This window comes from Phyllobates terribilis, unplaced genomic scaffold (genome assembly GCF_046119375.1).
Source record: "Phyllobates terribilis strain yellow unplaced genomic scaffold, ASM4611937v1 Scaffold_5__5_contigs__length_657084704, whole genome shotgun sequence".
Taxonomy (NCBI): Eukaryota; Metazoa; Chordata; class Amphibia; order Anura; family Dendrobatidae; genus Phyllobates; species Phyllobates terribilis.
In genome coordinates, this window is record NW_027362765.1 from 433587501 (window position 1) to 433598203 (window position 10703).

The window sequence follows — 10703 nt, forward strand, 5'->3', positions numbered from 1 at the left end:
GCCTTGGGGTGCCTCCTGATGCTCTTCACTGAGTATCCCGTGGTCCCGAAGCATTTCCTTTGAAAAAATTAAGTGTCCAAACTACAGGTGGTGTAGCTTGCTTAACAGCCGGGATAATCCGCTGACTAGCAGACACTGCTACTAGGCACAAAGTATTTCCTGGGCTAGATGCAGTTAAAAATTTGTAAGTAGATACTCTCGTTGGATGCTGAGAAAGCATTCCATAGAGTCTCCTGGCACGCCATATATGATTCTCTTAAAAAGCTTGGGGTAGGGGTCTAGGGGACCCTTTTATAGCCAAAATCACGGCCCTGTATCACAATACGTCACCTAGGCTGAAGATAAATGGAACTGTAGCACCCTGAGGGCTCGGTTGCTACAGACGTATTGCACCTCACCCAGAGGTGTGATATCTCACTCTCAGGTAAGGATGGAGTGTGGATCAGGACCCGACACCTGCATGCATTACACCACATTGCCGTGGGACAGGGCGACCAATATGCCCCTGAGATGGGCACGACAGTCCCTGTCCCTGGCTGGAGTGGGGGGAGGGAACACTGAGGAAGGGGAACCCTGTAGTGCAGGAGCAGGGAGGAAGCAGTTCCTGGGTGCATTGAGAAGGGAGTATAAAAGGTGGGCACCATCTTAGTTCAGTGCAGAGAAGTCTGAGCAGAAGTGGCAGGGAGCAGGGGCTCTGCATGAGCTCTGCTCCGGAGGCGGGCCTAGTAACAGAGGCCCAGGCCTGCAAGAGGGAGAAGGAAGGAAGAGGAGTGGAGAAGGCTCCAGGAACGAGGAATGAAGGGATCCCAGGGGTGCGGACGGGCGAGTGGCCACCGCACGCCCGAATCCACCTGCGTGGAGGGGTCAGGCCAAAGGGGGAGACGGGTCCCCGAACTAGTGGAGGCAGGAAACGACCCTCAGCTAGAAACCGGAGGCTCTGACATTTTATGTGGCGCAGCTCCTCGCTACACCCGCTAGGAAGGCACCACATAGGGTCAGAGAAACTGGCGCCAAGTTTAGCAAGAGGAGGCCCGAGGCAGCCGGACAGAAGTGTTGGTAAGAAAGGCCAGACAAAGGACACACAAAGGGGGTCCTGTGAAGCGCTCCAAAGTTATCTGGGAGTTGTCTGAGCCCCTCACCTGGTGAGCACAGTACGACGTGGGCAGCCATTACCTGCAGACGTGGTCTGGATAATAAGAACTGTGAGTAAAGGCCCTGAACTGCATCACTGACTCCGTGTCGTTACTGCTGCTGCCCTGCACCATCACCCCCATCCTCCGCATACACTGCCCTGAGGCTATACTCCTCCCGTGGGGAGTTATGCTGCGCTCTGCTGCACCCACAACACCAGCCTCAGCGGTCTGCCCTGTAGCGGCGGTTCACTCTGACCGCAATCCACGGGTGGCGTAGTCGGACATTTAAAGATCAAAACCACATAAATAGCTCCGCCACTGGTTTGACCACCCTGAGCCACGGAACCGGGTTGCCGCCACGAAGACTACAACCACCAGCATCCACCAAAAAGGGTCCGGCTCCGGGTGTCCCAAGGCCCAGGGGGTGCGTCAGAACATTTTCATCACCTTTCACAATCACCAATGGGACAAGGCAGGGATGTCCTCTGTCCCCTCTCTTATACATCCTAGTGACGGAGCACCTGCTCTCATCAATTCGCCATAACCCCAATATTAGGTGGATTGAGGTGGGAGGCACCGAGTACAAGTGCTCTCTATTTGCTGATGATGTCCTAGTATATATCACTCAATCACATATATCCATCCATGCTGTTATGGCTGAAATAGATCACTTTGTTACATGGTCAAATTTTAAAATCAATGCAGCGAAGTCTGAGGCCCTCGATGTCTCCCTCCCCAAATCCATATAGGATTCCATCCAGTCCAACTTTCCCTTTGCCTGGCCCTCACAGGGTATCAAATACTTCGGAATTCCTATTCATAGAGACCTCTCCCATCTATGTTATCTTAATTTTGGGCCCTTTATTGAACAACTCCATACAGACCACGGTTGGCAAGTTAGAACTGTAAGATTCACTACGTGAACCACTGGTGTTTTGTGGAAAAGCACATGTACACTGCGTTCCAAATTATTATGCAAAAAGTGTTTAGGAGTGATAAGGGAAGAATTTGTTTGTTTGTCAGTTAAACTCATTGATGGTGATGTGTATCAGGGCTCTTTATATCACTGTAAGCAATTGCAGACACCTGTGCTAATTAGTTTGGCAGGTGTGTCCAATGAAAGGCAAGACTACTTAAGAAGGCTCTCTCACATTATTAAGCAGCCTACATTTTCTGCCAAAATGGGAAAGAAAAAGGATGTGTCGGCTGCTGAGAAGCAACAAATTGTGGAGTGTTTAGGTCAAGGCATGACTACAATCAACATTGTGCGATGATCAGGATGAAGTGTCTTGGCAATCAAGTAGTATGTAGCTGATTCACAGTACACACGTGTGCGTGTTGATAAGGGCAAATTGAGGACTCTTTCCTACAGGCAATTACGTCAGGTTGAAAGAGCAGCGGCAAAAAAGCCTTGTCATAGCAGCAGACAAGTTTTTGAAGCTGCTTGTGCCTCCAACGTCCCCCGAACAACAAGATGCAGGGTCCTTCAGAGGTTTGCAGCTGTGCATACGCCATCCTGTCGACCTCCTCTATCCACTTCACACAAGCAGAAACGGCTCCAGTGGGCCAAACATTACATGAAGACTGATTTCAAAACTGTTTTGTTCACGGATGAGTGCCGTGCAGCGCTCGATGGTCCAGATGGATGGAGTGGAGGATGGCTGGTTGATGGACACCCCACGCAAACACGGCTACAGCGCCAACAAGGAGGAGGTGGAGTAATGTTTTGGGCTGGAATCATGGGGAGAGAGATTGTCGGCCCCTTTAGGATCCCTGAAGGCGCTAAAGATGAACTCCATAATGTATGTGGATTTTCTCAAACAGCACTTCCTGCCATGGTTCAAGAAGAAGAACCGTGCATTTCACAGCAAGATCATTTTTCTGCATGATAATGCACCATCTCATGCTGCACATAAAACATCTGCATCTCTGGCTGATATGGGCATAAAAGGGGACAAACTTATGGTGTGACCCCCATGCTCCCCTGACCTCTACCCCATTCAGAACCTTTGGAGCATCATTAAAAGGAGTGTCAATGATGGCGGGAGGCAGTTCACATCTAAGCAACAGCTCTGGGAGGGTATTCTGTCCTCATGCAAAACAATTGAAGCAGAAACCATCCAAAACCTGACAAATTCAATGGACGAGAGAGTTCAGAAGCTCCTTTCGAACAAGGGGTCCTATGTGAAAATGTAACATCACCTAGAATAAAGTTTTGAGTTGAAAACTGTTTGATTTCAGTTTCTAACAACCTGCTAATGCTTATAATTTCAAAAATGACCATTTTTTTGGTCTTTATTAAAATGAAAAGGTTGATCGAAAAGTTTGGGGGATCTAAGAGTGTGGCAACCCAGTAGTCATGATTACTTCGAATTCTGACAATATGAGGGTCATGCTGCAGGTAGTGCAGCAAGAAGGCACTTATGTGTCTTGCGCATCTCGGAGCCCCAAAATTATTTTCCGGGCTAGATGCAGCTAAAAATTATTATTAATTTTAAATCTGGTGAAGCTTTAGTATAGATGGCCTAATAGGATCAGTGCTGCACACTGCTACAAAGCCCAAATTATTTTCCAGTCAAGATACAGATAAACATGATTAGTAATTTTAAATCTGGTGGAGTTTATTATAGATGGCCTAATAGAATCAGTGCTGCACACTGCTACAAAGCCCAAATTATTTTACAGCCAAGATACAGATAAACATGATTAGTAATTTGAAAGCTTAAAACGGTTGGTAGGGTGATTTTAACCAATCATCAAGCTTTTACTCTCCCCAGGATGACACAGGGGTAGAAAAGTCATTTCGGATCCATGATTTGTTCATCTTTATGAACGTGAGTCTGTCTACATTATCAGTGGAGAGCCGCGTGCGCTTATCTGTCAGCACACCACCAGCAGCGCTGAACACACGTTCAGACAGAACGCTGGCTGCGGGGCATGACAAGATCTCCAAGGCGTAAGTGGCTAGCTCCAGCCATTTATCCAGATTGGAAGCCCAAAAAGAGCAAGGGTCCAGTGACACAGTCGTGGCTTCAATGTTTACTTGGAGATACTCCTGTACCATCGTCTCTAGGCGTTGACTATGTGTCAGACTTCTTGTCTCCTGTGGCCTTGCAAAGGATGGGCTAAAAAAGTGGTGAAATGATTCCGCAAAATTGATGTTACCAGCAGATACTGTGGTTCTGTTACGGTTTGAGTGCTGAACACTTGACGGTCCCACGGTTGGCAAGTTGGAACTGTGAGATTCACTACGTGCACCACTGGTATTTTGTGGAAAAGCACATGTAAGATTCTGCAACAGTCTCTGCTGATACTCCTGCATGCGTGCATCCCTTTCTATGGCAGGAATAATTTCTGCAAATTTACTTTTGTACCGGGGATCTAACAGTGTGGCAACCCAGTAGTCAGGATTATTTCTAATTCTCACAATTCGAGGGTCATGTTGCAGGTAGTGCAGCAAGAAGGCACTCATGTGTGTTGCGCATCCAGGAGCACCAAGTCCCTGTTGTGTTGGTGGCGAGGTAACAATCATGCTTCCTTCCTCTGTCCTCTCCCCCCAACCTCGCACAACAGAAATGTGATCAAGGTCTCCCTCATCTGATGAGTCTTCCATCAGTTCGTCCTCCACTTCTTCCTGGGCTCCTGCACCTTCCTCACTAGTTTGGCTGCTACCATGCGCCCTGGTAAATCCATCTCCCCCACCCTCACATGCCTGCCGCCTTGGTGCTGCCGACCGTCTGGACCTTGCAGATGTTAGCCCTTCCGCATACAACTCCTCCTCCTCTACTTCCTCCACCTCCTCTTGTGCCACCACCTGACTCCGAATTCTGTTTAACATGTGCTCCAGCATGTAAATCACCGGAATAGTCATGCTGATAATGGCATCGTCAGCACTAAACATCTTCGTCGCCATTTCAAAACTGTGCAGAAGGGTGCATAGGTCCCTGATCTGAGACCACTCCTCCAGCGTGATTTTCCCCACCTCTGAATCTCGTTGGCCCAGGCTATACGTCAGAACGTATTGCACCAGGGCTTGTCGGTGCTGCCACAGTCGCTGCAACATGTGCAGAGTTGAATTCCACCGGGTAGGCACATCGCATTTTAGCCGGTGAAGTGGCAGGCCCAACGACTTCTGTAGAGATGTAAGTCGCTGAGCTGCGGGATGCGAACGGCGGAAGTGAGCACACAGCGACCGTGCCCTCTGCAGAAGGCCATCTAGTCTGGGATAGTGGGCTAAAAATTGCTGGACAAACATGTTCAACACGTGAGCCATACAAGGCACGTGTGTGACATTGCCCCGGCGAAGGGCCGCACCCAGGTTTGCAGCATTGTCGCACACGGCCTTCCCTGGTTTCAGGTCCAGTGGAGACAACCATTCATGAAATTGGTTCTCCAGAGCTGACCACAACTCCTCAGCTGTGTGACTCACATTTCCCAGACATTTCAATGTAAAAACCGCCTGATGACGTTGAGCCCTACTGCCAGCATAGTAAGGAGGTGTGCAGGATCCCTTCTGCGCAGTTAGAAAGCTTGTGGCATGACCAGACAGGCTTTGGGTGCAGGTGGAGGACCGAGAGGAGGTTGAGGAGGCAGAAGCAGTGGAGGAACTTTGACATAAAGAGGATTGACGCACAACTCGTGGGGACGGCAAGACTTGGACAGCAGCCCCTTGTCCTGCTGTCACCATAGTTACCCAGTGCCCAGTCAGCGACATGTAACGCCCCTGTCCATGCCCACTCGTCCAAGTGTCTGTGGTGAAATGCACCCTGTCACACACAGAGTTTCTCAAAGAAGCGGTGATGTTGTGTGCGACATGCTGGTGGAGCGCAGGCACACCTTTCTTTGAGAAGTAGTGCCGACTGGGCATCTGGTACTGGGGCACTGCGACGGACATAAGGTCTCGAAAATCCTCTGTGTCCACCAGGCGGAAAGGCAGCATTTCTGTAGCCAAGAGCTTGCAGATGGTGAAATTCAACCTCTTAGCTTTCTCATGGCTAGGAGGAAATGGTCTTTTACTTGTCCACATCTGAGGGACCGAGGGCTGGCTATTGTGCTTAGACGGGGTTGATAAGGGTGTCCCCGGCAAACTGCCGGTCTGTGAGGAAGATGCAGGCGGACATGTTAGGTTGCCTTGATCCAAAGGTGGTGCTATCGATGTCGGACAGCGCTCAACACCAGCTGGTGTTACCACCTCCAAAGAAAATGATGACCTGCCAATCACGCTGGCTGTTGCGGGTAAAGAGGTGGCAGGTCTGCGCCCCAAAACAGGTGTGACTACTGTCCCCCCAGTCACAGAGGATGAAGAGGCCGCGGATGCACAAGATATGGCAGACGGCGGTTGGCCCGGCCGGCTAGGCCGCATTGTAGCACACTGAGCTTCCCACTGCAACTTATGCTTCATGTCCATGTGCCGGTTCATGCATGAAGTACTCAAACTATGTATTTTTTGGCCTCTACTTAGCTTTTGCTGACAAATGTTACAGATAACACGAGTTGGGTCATCTTTATCGATCTGAAAAAATGCCCAGGCTATGCAAGGCTTAGCACCCATGCGACCTGAAGAGCCACCACGACTTGTGGTGAGAGGCCTAGTTGTGTTTGAGGATGCAGTTGTTGACGTGCTTCCAGTACTACGTCTCTGTCCAGGAAGGCGCAACCTGACCTCGTCGTCACTAGCATCTTCCTCCACCTCCTCTGCTGACCTCATCTCTTGGCTGACTGTGGGTGGACAGTAAGTGGGATCTCCAACCTCATCATCATCACCCTGTGCGTTATCACACCCGTCGTCCTCAGAGCCAACCTGTTCCTGCCCTGACAAAAAACTAAAGTTGTCGCTCCAATCAGGTATTTGAGTCTTATCATCGTCTTACTCATTGTCTCCACCAACAGGAGTTACAGTTTGGGAATGACGGTCTACATTATGGTCAGAACCTTCTGCGTCTGGTCCTGGATCCGACTCATAAAGATTCTGGGCATCAGTGCAGATCATTTCCTCGTCTGGATTCACAGAAGCGCTGGAGTCGACCTCTGATTCCCAGGCTATAGTATGAGTAAACAGCTCTGCAGACTCAACCATCTGTTCTACCTCATACTCAGACGGGCAGCTGGAGATTTGGGAGCTGTGAGGAAGCAAGTGCGATTGGGGTGACACCTTTGAGGACTGGAGTATTTGTGATGTTGAAGTTGATGTGGAGGAGAGCCCACTTAAAGGAGCACTTGATATCCGATGAAGCACCTGCTGTTTTTTTGCCTCATCTGGAATTTGTAGCGATTGGCGTGGCCGTAAGAAAGGGATCTTATCACATTGTCCGCTAAAAGAAGTAGACATTTCAGTTTGGCTGGAAGATGGTCTTTCTTCTGCAGATGTTACTGTTGCTTTAACACCTACCCCACGGACACAACCTTTTTTCCCCTTCCCAACACGCCTATTCCCCTTTCCACCAGCAGCAGGCCTTTTTCCACTCATTTTGGTGGTTAACTAATTCACAACTCTGGAGTTGTTTGCACAAAAAAACAATGGATGGGAACCGAGCAGAGCTGAGTGGCCAAACTGTGGTATTAGGCCAAAACTATTGGCTGGGTTAGATGCAGAAAAAAATTATATTCAATTTGCAACCTGATGTAGGTCTGTATAGATGGACTAAAAGAACAAGTCCCACACACAGCTAGAAGGCCAAATATTTTTTCAGAGGTAGATGCAGAAAAAAAATTATATTCAGTTTGCAACCTTATGGAGGTCAGTATAGATGGACTAATAGAACAAGTCCCACACACAGCTAGAAGGCCAAATATTTTTTCAGAGGTAGATGCAGAAAAAAATTATATTCAGTTTGCAACCTTATGGAGGTCAGTATAGATGGACTAATAGAACAAGTCCCACACACAGCTAGAAGGCCAAATATTTTTTCAGAGGTAGATGCAGAAAAAAATTATATTCAGTTTGCAACCTTATGGAGGTCAGTATAGATGGACTAATAGAAAAAGTCCCACACACAGCTAGAAGGCCAAATATTTTTTCAGAGGTAGATGCAGAAAAAAATTATATTCAGTTTGCAACCTTATGGAGGTCAGTATAGATGGACTAATAGAACAAGTCCCACACACAGCTAGAAGGCCAAATATTTTTTCAGAGGTAGATGCAGAAAAAAATTATCTTCAGTTTGCAACCTTATGGAGGTCAGTATAGATGGACTAATAGAACAAGTCCCACACACAGCTAGAAGGCCAAATATTTTTTCAGAGGTAGATGCAGAAAAAAATTATCTTCAGTTTGCAACCTTATGGAGGTCAGTATAGATGGACTAATACAACAAGTCCCACACACAGCTAGAAGGCCAAATATTTTGTCAGAGGTAGATGCAGAAAAAAATTATATTCAGTTTGCAACCTTATGGAGGTCAGTATAGATGGACTAATAGAACAAGTCCCACACACAGCTAGAAGGCCAAATATTTTTTCAGAGGTAGATGCAGAAAAAAATTATATTCAGTTTGCAACCTTATGGAGGTCAGTATAGATGGACTAATAGAACAAGTCCCACACACAGCTAGAAGGCCAAATATTTTGTCAGAGGTAGATGCAGAAAAAAATTATATTCAGTTTGCAACCTTATGGAGGTCAGTATAGATGGACTAATAGAACAAGTCCCACACACAGCTAGAAGGCCAAATATTTTGTCAGAGGTAGATGCAGAAAAAAATTATATTCAGTTTTCAACCTTATGGAGGTCAGTATAGATGGACTAATAGAACAAGTCCCACACACTGCTAGAAGCCCAAATATTTTTTCAGAGCTAGATGCAGAAAAAAATTATATTCAATTTGCAACCTGATGGAGGTCAGTATAGATGGACTAATAGAATGATGCTATGCCCAAAAGATTTTACTTCACTAGGTGCAGTAAAAAAATTGGTATTCTATACACAGGTGGTATATCTTGCAACACAGATAGGCTACTCCACTGACTAACACACTCTGCAATAGGCCAAAAAGGATTAGCTTTGCTAGATTCAGCCAAATGCTGTGAAAAAAACTTGCACAGCACTGGCACAGACCTGCCTGGCAAAAACTGATAGGAACTGATGTAACCTAGTCCTGAAAAGGACTCCAATTACAATTAGTCTTTACTCCCACAATCTATCTATTTAAGAGCACAGACCTGCCTGATAAAAGTCTTAGGAAATGCTGTAACCTAGTCCTTAAAAGGACTGCAATCACAACTATTCCCTACTCCCAAGCTATCTGTAGATTTGTGCGAAAATTGGCTTGAAATTAACAAGGTATAGCGCACACAGCAACAGCGGTGCCGTCTAACACGCAGCTGCAGCAGTGAGAAAATGGTGGCAACGGGGAAAATGGCTTGGTCTTATAGGGCAAGGACATGTGACATACACTGCCAATGACACATGACCTTGCTTGTGTGAAAAAAAGCACTTCGCTCCGTGTGTGCGCTGCTGATAGGCTGACAGATTGCACCTCCCCACTGCAAATGCGGGAAAGAGAAAAAAAAATGGAGATCTTCATTATTCCTGCAGAGATCCATCCCCTGCCCCTCCCCCCACCCCGCTGTACACTCAAACTGCGTATTAACATTAATTTTCATCATTACTGAGCAAAAATCCAGTTATGATTTTGGTGCACGAACAGTTATCGAACATAACCTCGAACAGCCGAATTTTTCTCAAATTGTTCGTGTTCGCCGAACGGCTCGAACACCGCCCAAAACAGCTCGAATTTGAGATTGGCGAACAGTTCGAGTAGAACAACGCTCATCTCTATTTATAAGGCAAGAAACCCCACTTATTAAACCTGACAGGAAACACCTGTGAAGTGAAAACCATTTCCAGCGACTACCTCTTGAAGCTCATCAAGAGACTGCCAAGAGTGTGCAAAGCAGTCATCAAAGCAAAAGGTGGCTACTTTGAAGAACCTAGAATATAAGACATATTTTCAGTTGTTTCACACTTTTTTGTTAAGTGTATAATTCCACATGTGTTAATTCATAGTTTTGATACCTTCAGTGTGAATGTACAATTTTCATAGTCATGAAAATAAAGAAAAATCTTTAAATGAGAAGGTGTGTCCAAACTTTTGGTCTGTACTGTATATATATATGTATATATATATATATATATATATATATATATATATATATATATATATATATATATATATATATACTGTATTTTTCGTACTATAAGACATTTTTTTCCTCTAAATTTTTGGAGGAAAGTGGGAGGTGCGTCTTATAGTCTGAATACTATACTGTATATACTGTATGGCTGTGCGTGGTTGGAGGTGTGGTGGAGCGGCAGCGGTATCAGCGTGGCATAGGAGGCAGCAGCCGCCTGCTGCAGCCTACGCTGTGCCCGCTATCAAAGAAAATGAATATTCCCTGCTCCCCATACCCATGGGCGTGGAGAGCAATGAATATTTATTTTCCTTAATAGCCAGCACACTGTAGCCACAGTGCGGCTCCTGCTGCCGCTCGGCGGTCTGTGTGCCTGCTATTAAAGCTCATGAATATTCGCTACAACACACTCCCATGAGTTGTAGTGAATATTCATGGTCT